This window comes from Balearica regulorum, chromosome 4, assembly GCF_011004875.1.
Source record: "Balearica regulorum gibbericeps isolate bBalReg1 chromosome 4, bBalReg1.pri, whole genome shotgun sequence".
NCBI classification, from domain to species: Eukaryota; Metazoa; Chordata; class Aves; order Gruiformes; family Gruidae; genus Balearica; species Balearica regulorum.
This window is the reverse complement of record NC_046187.1, coordinates 52,648,805-52,662,068: the sequence shown is the minus strand read 5'-3', so window position 1 is coordinate 52,662,068 and position 13,264 is coordinate 52,648,805. Positions and strand designations below refer to the sequence as shown.

The window sequence follows — 13,264 nt, the reverse complement described above, 5'->3', positions numbered from 1 at the left end:
AGCACAAATGCACGCACACCACAGAGTATCTGAAAAGAAAATTAATTTGTAAATCCTCTTATTCTATTCCATTTACATAGACTAGTAATACAGAATTTCTTTATCAGCTTAATATTAGAACAATTGATTAGTGAAAAGTTTCTTGGAAAACATTCAGAGCTTTTTTCACAATAGAATTTACTGTATATATATTTGAACTGATATGGTCACATTTAATAATCCTTTAGATAGACGGCATTTCTACAATGTTTCATCTGATTACAGACAGCAAATACAGCATTTTCCTGTGTTAAAAAAACTACACAGTGCAACAAATAGTTTGGGGAGTTATAGGTTCTCATCACCTTTCTGTTCTGTTTATTTTAGTTATTCTCAAGATCATTAATATCCACTTGAACCTGTAAACTTCAAGGTCAACCAAAGGTGAAACATAAGGAAGCAATATAATATGGAGTATTCAACTGGATTACATGTTGTGAAACATTAAGGCAGTTTCCTTAAATGACACTTTCTTTTCTTCTTAGTAATAGAAGAGATAAGGAGATAAACTCCATATTGAGCCAGAATTCTTAATTTGGAGGATTTAGAGAATAACTAGTAATACCTTTTATACAGTAATTTTAAAATTTACTAACGCTTGCTTTCTAGAAAATGCTATGTAATCAGAACGAGTAGAAAAATATTCATCAAACATTCCATAGATGGAATGAAAATATACTCAAAAAACTGTAACATCATATAAATATCTTACCACTACCACAAGCAACATAAACCCCCTAACCTAAATCAACATTGATTGCTGTTGTGAACCTACAGCAGTGATGTGTTATATTACATGTATAAGCTTATGACCAGCAGCACTGAGAAGACATGAAAACCTTACAAATACAACAGGACTCAGGATCAAGAGGGGTCTGCTTGTGGACCAAACATCAAGCAAAATCTCTGCAACTCCTGGACTAACTTACCTCTCACATAGTTATCCTTCTGCAGATGACCCACGCCAACGCTAACAGAGCTCTACATGCAGATAAACCAGATCATCTCTATTTGTGGCATCAGAGGGAAAACATATATGTAAATTGTCATCCCCTACAGGTGCTGTGGCATCCAAGTGCAGTATATCAAACTGTGTAAAATAAACTGAGCAAGCAGAAGAGACTGACACTGCAGGGAGAAACTACTTAGATCAGGACTCTTCTTCACAAATCACCCTCTGAAAAGAGGAGCTAGTACTTAATTCCATAACACCTTCTTGTCTGCAAATTACAGAAGTATTAGAACTCTGAATTGGGTTACTAACCAGAACACAAAGCTCCCATTCACTTTGGAAAATTTTAATTTAAATATAACACTGTAACACACACATACTGGAAGTGATGTAAGCAAACAGACTTAGCTTTGCAATTTCATATAGTGGCTGCTAGTGCTACAAGATCATTTCTTCAGCAGCTATCAAATGTTTTATTGGGAACAGAGTTCCTCTAAACAAGTAAGGCTGCTCCTGCTGAACTAGTGGAAAAAGCACCAGCACAAGAGTGAAATGGCTGGCAAAGGACCAGGCTCTCCCTAAATACATTTCTGAAGCCAGCTCTAGTCACATTCTACAAAACAGACTGCCAGTGATGTTTCACACCATTATACGACTACTGTGCAAACTGCAATATGGTCTTTGTCGTAATGCTAATGCTGGAAGACGTTACCCTGAGGCAAGTCTCGAGGAAAGAAAGGCAGGTTTGGGAAGGTAAGGGGTGTAGGAAAAGGAATTCATGCAGAGCTGTTGCTGCTCACCAGGCTGAAGCATGAGTGAAAGGGAAGCACTAGTCGTTCAAACAGCCCTGAAACAGAAGCCTGTCTGGCAATTGCACCAATGAGAAACAAATCATCTTTGCCTGAAGTCCTTTTATGACAGTTACTTATCAACTTCAAGAACCTCTGAAGTCTCAAATCTTGCATGATTATTATTCTGGAACCAAATGCCTCTGCTTGTCTTTAGATGAATTTCAGTCTCTTTCAAAACTTGGATTATCTCAAAAATTTTACTGAAAGTCAGGTGTACCAATAAACCAGGGATTTTATTAATATTTTTTTAAGGATTCTCCTTTTTGATCTACAGCAAGCATGCTTACCAAACACAAGGTCTGATCATTTTAACGCTTTCTGCTGACACCCTAAGCAGAGGAAGCTGGCAGATTACTCAGAGAGAGAGGAGAGCAAGCAAGATGCATCTCAGGAAGGTAGGGCTAGTTTTGACAGGGGCTGACTGATGTTTAGGTCTTACTAATCCTTGAAGTATTAAATCCCACTAAGCTCCATCTTGTACACAGACATGATTTTGAACGTGTTCTGTGCAAAGAGAAAAGCAGATTAACTATCAACTGGGCCAAGACTCCTAGCTCTAAGATGTGGTCAGCATGCCTCAAAATATTTTAGCTCTATCCTTCCTCTAACCCCTATCTCTACCTTTTAAAATTATGTTATTTAACAATATATAGTACATACTGTTATCACTTTCATCCACCAACCAGCTGGTAGGGTTCCCTTCCTTCTGCAATTGCTTCACAACAGCCATCTCTGCTGAAGAGCCTTTCTTACAGGCCACAGAACATGTAACTACCCTAAAATTTTCCTGTTACTCAGTTGTACTAAAAGAGCTCTTAAACAATTATGGTGGCACTGGGGCACTCAGTGGACAGCTACGCACCGTACTTGGACTTGCAAAAACAAGCTTCAGTTCCAGCTACAGGGTAGTGTTGTCACTTCTTGCCAGGTATTCAGGACTAAGCTCCTCTGCATTGACTCAGCATGGGAGCAGGTCTAGGAGTGATCCTTCCTGTTCTCCTGCTCTCCCTCCCCAGTAACACATTCTTTCGAAGTCTTCAAAGATTTCTCAAAGGGGCTCCTGCAGAAGGGTAAGATGCATAGCCTGTAATAGCATGTGAAGTCATTGTCAAGTAGAGTTAAAAAAAACCCAAACAACAAACCAACAAACCAACCACCATTCAAAAGCAGAAGCAGCACCTGATCTTTAGACCTCAGAGCAACAGTTAAAGGCAGGCTGATCCAAATAAACAACCAAGCACACCATAGCAATTTGAGGACTGCCAGAAACAAAACAACTGACCATCCACATGAACATTGAAGCACGTTTCCTTCCTTCAAGACAAACAAAAGAAAAATCACAATCACTGAAAATTACTGAAAAGTGAAATTCTTTCTGTTGGAAGTAGAACTGCTTATTGTGACCCGACCCACCCTGTTTTTCAAATAGCAGATGTGGATACACAGTACTTCACAAGGTAAAAGGAAGGCTTGATGCCGAAAGGCTTCCCAGATACACCACAGCCCTCTTGGTCGCTGTAAGCAGACCTTAATCATTCCAGCATTACCCCAAAATTCACTGTTGTTCCTCTAACAGTGGCCAAACTCTGCAGGGGCGAAGAGAAAAAAGTGCATGCAAATACTTTCTTAAAACTTGCTAATATTCATATCCATCATTTAGTCCTGTCTGAGTTTCAACTGGCTGCCTTTTAGTCCAATGAAACGGTTCTGTAAAATGTTTCATTTCTACAAGCTGCAGGACAGCTTACACAGAATGCCAGACTGAGTTACTGTATGAATCAAGTTAATTGAAAGCTTCTGAGTAGGATTTTGTACACTACAAGGTATATCAAAGCTCTTGCCAAGCAGCTCTTTAAAATGTGTATATTAAAGAGTTACTTGTCAGGAATTTTAATTTAGTTTTTGGACAAAGTAAATGAATTATGCTAAAAATAAAGTCTGATCCTTACAACATATGTACTACTTGGGAATACTACATGTAATGTAATAGGTTACTTCAGAGCATTCTGTTCTGTGTTTTAAAGCTATTGCATAAGGTTATTTTAATAAAAATGGTTCCAGTGAAGGAACAGTTAGTAACGAGGTGCTGACAATTGAATCTACATTCAGGGATTGCATTGGAGCGCCAAGTCCACTTTTACAGATGCACCAGTTAGTTATCCAATAGATGTCCTCGAGGCACATAAAACCAATATATTTTGGGTTACATTTGGCAGCAGAGATAGATGAGACAAGTGAAAACATTGACCAAGAACACATCTGAACTGTGTTTTTCTTATTAGAGAAATGTAAGAAAATAAACCCAGATACCATGGAATGCCAGGAATTCCCTCTCCTCAATGTTTTTGATTTACAAGGCCACTTTTTGGTAGTCTCCTTTGACCTCCCTCCCTCAATTGCTGGCCTAAAGCCTTGAGTTACCAAAGCAACCTCTTGACTAGAAAATTTTGAGGGCTTAATGTACAGGAATATGTCTTCATCAGAGTAGAAAAGACAATCCTTTCCATAAGTGACTCAGTTACCACAAAAATCATTGCTCATGAAGTCTTATGGCATAGACTAGTTAAAACAAAGATACTCTCCTTATGAGTTAAGAACAAGTATTCAAGTAGAGACTTGGAAACCCAAAATAAATAGTAAAAAAATAAGCTGAAGCAGACTTTACATCTTAAAGATGCATTGTTTGAACACGCAGGGCCAGATTCCCTGCTAGCATGTTGGTTAAAGCAAACTTAGATCAACCTGAGGGCTTGACCCTGCATATCTTCCTTATTCCCCTCTCTTACTTCAAAGTTGCATATTTGTCATTGTTTCAATGCAAACCTAGAGCCCTAGCTTCTTCAGATCTCATGCAATCCTAATATGGCCAATTTTAGCCTTCAAAACCAAACTGACAGCTATTCAGAAAGAAGAAAGCTCCAGCCTCAGGCTTTCATTTTTATAAACATTTCCATACTCTGGTTGATCTGTCATAGAGAATGAGATAAGGGCTTCCGTCTACATTGCATGTATTTACCCTGCGTTCTGTCTTCTCACAGCCCTTCCCTGATACACTTCTGCTTACCACAGAATGAGTAAGGAGAGCAGAATTTTGTCCTAATCCAAAATCTCTGGATTTTCGGTGGCTTTTTGTAGTCATTCAATATTAACACTGCATCCTCCTCCTAAAAAGGGCTTGTATAAGAAGTGTGTTGGATGCTGTCTAATTCCCCTCCTCCTCCACACTCCCTCTTTACCATCAAACCAAGTGCATCACTGATGGTATTTTCCAGCCTGTGCAAAGAGTGTTTGAAGCCATGACATATTCCCCTGTCATTAGTAAGAACTGCAGCTTCCTCTGTCGAGGTTAATTTCCTTTTTCTAAGGGGTAACTGGAGCTCGAGCATCCACATGCAGCATACACATTCCGTGCATGTTCTGTGGCTGTTTCCAGTCATTGAAAATGGCTCAATAGGGATTTCTTTTTCTGGTTGCTTATTTAAACAAGTAGTATAGTTGTGGGGACATTTAGGTACAGTCATAAAACTTCTCTCCCACTGTCCCACAGTGAATGGGAATCTTTCCCAGTTGAAGATCATTTTATACATCCACACCTATGGAAATTAAGTGGTACTTGGTGTAGCATGGTCCTCCAGAGCCTGCCGAAGGACCGCTTCTGGGCCCCACTTCATCAAGGCATAAAAACTGGCTTGGTTTGGTCAATTTTCACAACCACTTTTGAAACTGTGAGCAGCTATAAAGCAGCAAAACCCACTTCACCATCTCTTTGTTAAACTTCAGGAAAACAAGATGCACAAAGAGAGGTGAGCACTGGAGCTAGGCATTATGAATTAGAATCCAAAGATCTGCCATCTAAATAACAAAAGCCATGCTAAATATAATTTAGCCATGCTAAATAACAGAAGAGGAGGCTGGACTTTTTTGAGAAATTATAAAAAAAATTAAAATCAATAGTTGTGTAAGTATTTATCTGTATAAAAACAAAGAAATATTTCTCCATGCACAGATTCTGTCTACTTTCCAGAGTAAAAGCATCTTTAAGCTCTGCCAGGTAAATAGCTCACTTCACATAAATTTTAGCCTATGTAAGCTTTGATTCCTGTTTCTTATTAAGTTTGGAATCATGAAAGAATCTCAATCATATAGTCAAAACTTGCAAGCAAACCTGTTGCCAACAGATAATACTGTTTCCTTCCCAAACATTGATTCATCATCCAAATGAGCAGCTGTCATTTGTTCTTCTCATCAGTCTATTACGGCACATATTTCTCTGCTGTAAGATCTAGCAGGCTCGCTTTATAGTATGAGAATGATAAACTAAAATACCCCTCCAGGTCACTCAGTCACTCTCTGTTCTGGCACTATGGTTGAACAGCAAACAAGTAATTCTGCAGTATCATAAGGCCAATGCATATCACTGAATTTTAAAACCTCATTGTTGAGGTCATTCAGGAGGCAAACTTGAAGGCAGTTGGCCGAGTGAGAGCTAGTCTTAGAAAAATCTCACAATGTCAGCCAAAGCAACAGTTACTGGGAGATCATACTATAACACAAGAAAGATTGGAGCTCACTTTGGAGATTCATAAAGTCTACTTAAGCAGATGCAGTTTTTATGCTGCTATTGAATTCTGAATACATCTGCAGGAAAATCCACTGTGGCCACACCAAGAGAAAAGCAGTTTGCAAACTTACACAGGGAAGAAAGAAACTCACAAAATTCACAAACAAAAGCATTAAGATAACAAGAAAGGGATTTCAGTTTTAAAAGAAATGCTGCAGAGAGTCAAAAACCCGCTCCTAAGCAACATAAAGATCTTCCCTTTCTGTCCTGACTGCAGACATCAGTAGTTACTTTTTCTGATAGCTAATCAGAAAGAGATTTGTCCTCCTTTAGATCTTGCAAGGAATGTACTTACAGAACAGAGAGCAATGCTAACAAGGAAACAGTCAGAAGATAGACTAGCTGAGCGATTGTACTCCCTGAATTTCCATACAGACATTAAGTTACCTTACTGTGCTAACCAGCTGAAGATACAAGTATTCAGAGACCTGCTGATGGTTGGACAACATCTGGGTAACACTCAAATTTATTGTCTCTTCCCATGAGCAAAGGAAAAAGTCAGAAACTTGGGACTTAATGACAGTACTGAAGTAGAGATTATATTAAGGATAATGTAAATACAGGAATCCTTCTCTAGAAGAACTAAAAAATACGTCTTCAAAAAATGAAGCACGAAGGCTTCTGGATTTTGCCATTTTCAACTAGCAAGATTCTACAGGCGACAGCATCTCGAACCTCTTGATCCTTGCACTCTGAGGACAGCTATGTGACTGTCAGAGGGCCCAGGAAAAAAAATCTGAATTCTGGCAGAAAACTTTCATTAGTTAGCCTGAGTAGCCCAGACAAACACTGCAGTTAGAGGTCCCCAAAGCACAAGGAATGAAGTCTTGAGCAGGCCAGCTTCCCATAACCCCCAGAAGTCCTTTCTGTGGGCTGAGAGGCACAGATAAGGAAGAACCGCTCAGCTGATGCTGAGAGCTTGTCAGCCCAATTCTTTCTTTATCTCAAGGAAAATAAGCTTCAAGCTTCCTCTTATCTAGAAGACAACTTCTAAGGCTTCTGAAGCCTGTCATAACAGGCGACTGAAAAAAACATGGCATCCATTAGGCAGGAACCTCATTAGATGAGGAACTCTCATGCGATTCCTCCACCGGTTACTTCAACAAACCCGCTCCTGCAGCAACCCAGGGTTTTGCAGAGCGGCAGCAAGGTCTTCTAGCAAAGTTGTACGTTACACAGCACAGGCGAGCCAGAGGTCCTGACCTCTTCCCAGAATTTTCCACCGTCGGCACACCCCTCTCACCCCTTCCTTTTTTCCATTTCAAGGAGGTCCCGTGTTGAAAGGATCCCGGCGAATATACACATTTATTGTAAGATATAATAAATCTTATCAGCTTGTTCATCTTATCCTGTGGCAACAGTCAATTATGTTCACTTGATTCAGGCTGGTTTGAAACTGAGCAGAAAGCGTCTCCTGGAAAGCTTGTCTTGACTGACAAACCCCAGAACCTGATGCAGCCAGGGCTGTTATTCCCACAAGAAGATGCCTTGAGAAATTTCAAACAATAAGGAAACTCTGAATAGGCCTCAATTCAGGACTGTATGAGTAAAATAAAGTGGTAAGCAGGAAGACTGCCAGTTCAGGAATGTGGTGGTGGTGGGGGATGCTGTGTTTGGGGCATTCCTACTGCCCAATCCACCACTTAGAGAAGCATCTCCTGGCTGGATTGCTGAAAAGGCAAAAGACATCAATAGAAAAACTCTGTAAAACCCAATTCTTCTCCCTGAAAATGGACCTCAGTGGCACAGCATGAGTCCCAGAAACACAGGGCTGGGCTGTAATTTCTTCTGTCATTGGTGAAGGAAAATTTCAGGGTATTTTTTTAATGCAATGTGATGTCTGCTTTTCATAAATCCTCCAGTTAAGACCTCCTTCTCTGTAAAAGTGCTGCTCACCTTGTTCAGAAAGGCAGACAGGAAAAGGCTGCACATGGGTGGTGGCTTTTTTTGTTTTTAGTTTGTTTGTTGGGGATTTTGTGTCTTGCGGGGGGGTGGTTAAGTTTTGGTTTAAACCAATCCTGAAAATCAGAGCTCAGCAGGACACAGCAGCTGAGGCAGGAGGCTGGGTCTCGGGAGAGCAGGAGCGTGCAGCTCCCGGCAGGGGGAAGTGTCCAGCAGTGGAAAAGCTGGAGGAGCACCCCAGAAACAGGGACAGGGAAAGAGCCAGCACAGGCAGGGAGCCCTGGCAGCACCCCGCTGCTGCTGAACCAACAACAACATACCGGGGCAGATCCAAAAGTGGTTTACAGCGTGCAACTATCCCTTTCCCCATCTGAAAAGAGCCTGCCATCCATTGTTATGGTTTACCCTTCCTCCTCCACAAGACTATCAGTAGAGATGAAGCAATGTAGTTGTATCATCTGGATTTTCTTACTGTAGTATTAACATTTCCTCTTTAATATTAATATTCCAGAAAGGAAAATTACTCTAATTTATGCCATAAATTCCCAGCTCATTCAAGAATAACACTGTCCCAAATAACCTTCTTATTACAAGATTTTATAAACTTATACATGCAAAGAAGTTGTGTTGGTGTTTTTTTTAATTAATATCTACAGCTGGCATAAAGGAAATACTTAAAAAATAAAATTGAAAATACCACAAAGATCCAAGAACCATCCCCCCCACAGCTTAGATTGTAATTAATTCAGCGTTAAGAAAAAAATTGCTGATATCCTTCAGATGCTTGTTCCCCAGTTAAATGAAAGAAGAAAAAAAAAAAAGAAAAAAATCAAGGGAATAGAATCAACTATTTAAAAGTAATCTCCTTTCCAGTTTTAATTCTTGCTGCTCTTTTCTTTGCCATACAAGCACAAATAATCTTTCCTTTTAAATTCACATCATACGTGATTGTTCAAAGAATACTGCAGTGGTGTATTTTAGAGAGATCATTGGAACTGCTGTTCCAGCAGCTCACGGGAAAGGGGGCCAGAGGGACTCGACACAAAACAGTCTCCTCTCCCCAGTGCAACAAAGCAGTGCTGGTAGGAGTGGGAAGGACACTGTACTGAAGAAAGGACAAATGGAGATCCTACCTTTGCTTGTCCTGAAACTTTAACTACCCATGTAATCATGTGCACCATTAGTTGTACACTCCCAAAGACCAGAACCCCTAGGATTTTCTGCCATGTGGTCTGCAAACTTGGATCCTGAGAAATTCCCTGTTTTACTGGTTTAAAAAACAGGTTCCTTGGACAAGGACTAGAAGAGAAACAGGAGTAGAAAGAAATGAAGTGACTTGCCCAAGATCACACTGCAAGCTGACAGCAGAATACAAGTGCCCTCACCTCATGGCCCTCCTCTATGCTCAAGGTCATCCAAGTCCCAGGAGAGTATTGCATCATCACATCACACCCAAGAGCAAAGGTGCAGCTGGAGTGGGGCTTTCTCCTCTGTCCACACTGTAACAGTTTTAGAACTTGTAAACAACAGTACTAATCAGTTCAAAATAGAAGTAACAACCACAGAACTCAGGAGGACTGGGAGAAATATGCATTTTCAACTGCCATTAACATTTAACTATTACATCTCCAGGAATGCTCTAATTTTAACCAACTACTTCCAGCACACCTCTGCTTCCACCTTTCATACAAAGACCTAAGGAAAGATTTTACAAGTGATGTGTTTCAAACATCTGGCCTGCATATCAATGCTTTCTGCATCATGCCCATCAACATGATCACCTCATTCTGAACTTGTTATTTTTCCCCCCAGTGCAAATCCAGATGATTTAGTGGCTCTATCTGCTTTGTCAAAAGTGCCCAGACACCTCAGCTATATTGCTCATTGAATTGCTTTAGGCGTAGCAGCCCAAATGCTAAGTGTGCTACGTTACAGTTTTGCATCTTTACGGAAAAATGTTTTGCTACAAGAACCCAATGGTTCTTTGTATATTGCATTAAATACATATATATTTTAAATAAAAATCTGGGCTTTTCCTGAGATTTTAACACCACATTGAATTCTAAGTAGCTTGCAAACTCCAAAGAATGGAGAAAAGAACCAAGAGTGGAAAAACAGGCAAGAAATCTTTATTCAGCGAGTTCACTTCAGGGAGCCATGGGGCCTCCACGCAGCTCAGCTCCCAGCTTGCAAGAGATGGAAAACAACAAGAGATAAACCTCCATCAAGATAAACCCATTACTGACAGCAGGATGCTTCCAGATGACAAAATAGCAATCTTAAAAACACAAGATACGCGTTTTGAGAAACAAAGTGGCCAAAATGTTATCAAATGGACAAAATGGATGGCTCACAAACACGGAGTGCTTGATCTTCATCAAAGCACACAACTTCTAGAAGCAACTGCATGTATGCTTAAAATCAGAGGCCGAGATTTGGAGGAGGAATTCCTCCAAAAACACTGTGTGGGTTATCAAAAGACAAAGACCAGCAAGAAAGCTGCAATCAATATAATTTTTTTAAATTACCTCTGCTATTAAGCTTTCACTACAATTTCCATGTCTATTATGCATCATTTGTTTGAAAGGACAAGGTAGCTATTACTTTCCTTAATCAGAAACCAACAGTTCTGATCAAGAGTGGATGTCTTTAGTTTTATGTCTATGTTTCATCTTTTTTTTCTATGTATTCATCTGGATATAAGAATGAATAAAATATTTTGACACAATTCTCCAAGAACATAACTCTCAACTAACATTCACACCAGAGCAGCAACATGTCAGTGACTACAGCAGGGCAAACAATTACTCTGCAAGATTTTTGAGGCTACTAAGACTAATAAAATTAAGAACTCTAGCGTAGATATTTTAAAAGAAATTCCCTTCCTCACAAAGACAGCACCTTCAAAGTACAGTAACTTAAGCAGCATATGGCATTTACATTTTCATCTAAATCTTTAAAGCAGCTCATTATTTCCTTAGATTTGCGAAAAGAACCCTGCTTTATTTCACCACACCAGCCATAAATTATTCATTAATTCTGTTTGCTAACTCTGTAACTGAGCCCAGATGTATCTACTGGAGAGGCATTTCATAAGAAAAGTTAAATATAGCAAGCTGTGTGGAAGGAGCAGACCTCTCTCTCTCTGCACCAGAGCATGCTCAAATATTACTTGAGAGAAAATAATGAAAACATTTGAAAAACATTCTGAATATGTGAGTCTGAAATGCCACAGCCTGATCACAAAAACTTCATGTAAAAGACCCTCCCACATTCCATTTGGGTGTAACTGAAGTTACTGGTCCTGTCTCTGGGAAAGGTGCTGGCACTTTCACTCGCCAGAGTAAACAGAAAATTTACAAGCAGAGGAACACTCCTTCCTATGCATCATTTACAAATATAAATCAAGACTTAAGTTTTCAATTACAAAAAACACTTCTGAGCCAGCTACCAACAGCAATAACCATGTTGATGAAGAACTGAGAGCATCCTATGGAATTTCTTACGGAATTCTCACGGAAACTTACTGATGGGAATTTTAAATCCATTTCAGTGCTTCAGAAGAACTTCAACCATTTTACACTAGCAAAGATGATTAATGCTGACATTTATAATCCAACACTATGAACACAGTCCTGTTGAACAGGATGGAAACTACCACCTTCAGCCACTTGTTCAGACACTGTTATGATTTCTAGTATTCTTCAGCATCTGTCTTAAGCTGATTTGGAAATGCCTATTTTAAATTAGAAACTATTCTTAATCATTATGTAGTTGGAGAAAAAGTGAAAGACACAGGGTTGAACCTAGCAGAGCCACATTCTTTAGAGTTTGGAGACTATTCTCAGGCATGCAACACTTCTTCAGTTGACAACAATGATCACAGGAGAGATTTTGAGAGGTCATCTCTGCTCCAAGACAAGATCAAGCCTATTTAAACCAGTATTTACCTAATCTGTTCTTCAAAATTTTCAGAGTAACAGATTCTGTAAGATGACTTTGCAGAGGGAGGGTATTTTGGGGAAGCTCTTACAGACTGATGTGGTAATGACGCCACTGCCTTGGTACCAGGTATCTGCTGCTGTCATCCAACTTTGCTGCACTTGCACCTTGTAGCCAAATCCTTTTGATCTTTAACCACTTGTGTCCATAGGAGACTTTGCAAATTATATTAAGTCTAACTGTACTGTTAACAGAGGGCACCTTCCCACTATCTAGCAAACAGGCAAATAAACCTCAGTATATATACTATTAGCCACCTTAGAACACAATAAAACTCTGCCAGGTGTTCCTAAAAACATGAATATATGACTGAAGACATAATTTTAGTATGGGAAGGCATACTAGCACTAGCTTTAGTCTCCTCAATGTCAGTAACATTAGGAATAATGGAGTGGTAGCACAGGTCAACAATCTCAGGGCAATAAATATCTTTTTTTTTTTTTTTCCCTAGTCCACGCTGCCAGAAATTTTCTTTACTTCTGGTAGCTACTCAAAGTTAGTACAAACAACAGCTACCACAGCATGTCTACCACGGGCAATGACTTCTTCATTTTGCTGTTTAGATGGATCTTAAGGACATCGCACTTCTACTTCAGAGATCAGCTGGAAAGCAGCCAATGAGAAAAAAAACAAAACAAATTTTATTTAAGTTAGTCATCAACTTACAACTGAGTCCACCTGTATGAGGAAACATTTCCTCTCCAACTCCTAAGGAAGAAGAGAATTATGCAATGTGAAACCTAGAAACTGGACCCAGTTACAGCACGTGTGGGAGATGGAAGATGACAAAGGATCTGGAAGCTCTCGGAAAATAAAGACCATATGTTGGAACAGTGGAAAGTCTTTCATGAAATCTTGCGGGGGGGGGAAGAGGGAGTTGAGCGCAGGTGTGAAGCA

General features: G+C 39.7%; 1 protein-coding gene across 1 annotated transcript in view; it reads right to left on the bottom strand.

The window, feature by feature from the left end:
• SCFD2 (sec1 family domain containing 2) overlaps positions 1–13,264 on the bottom strand; it is a 199,710-nt gene that overhangs the window by 177,594 nt on the left and 8,852 nt on the right. The window lies entirely within an intron of this gene.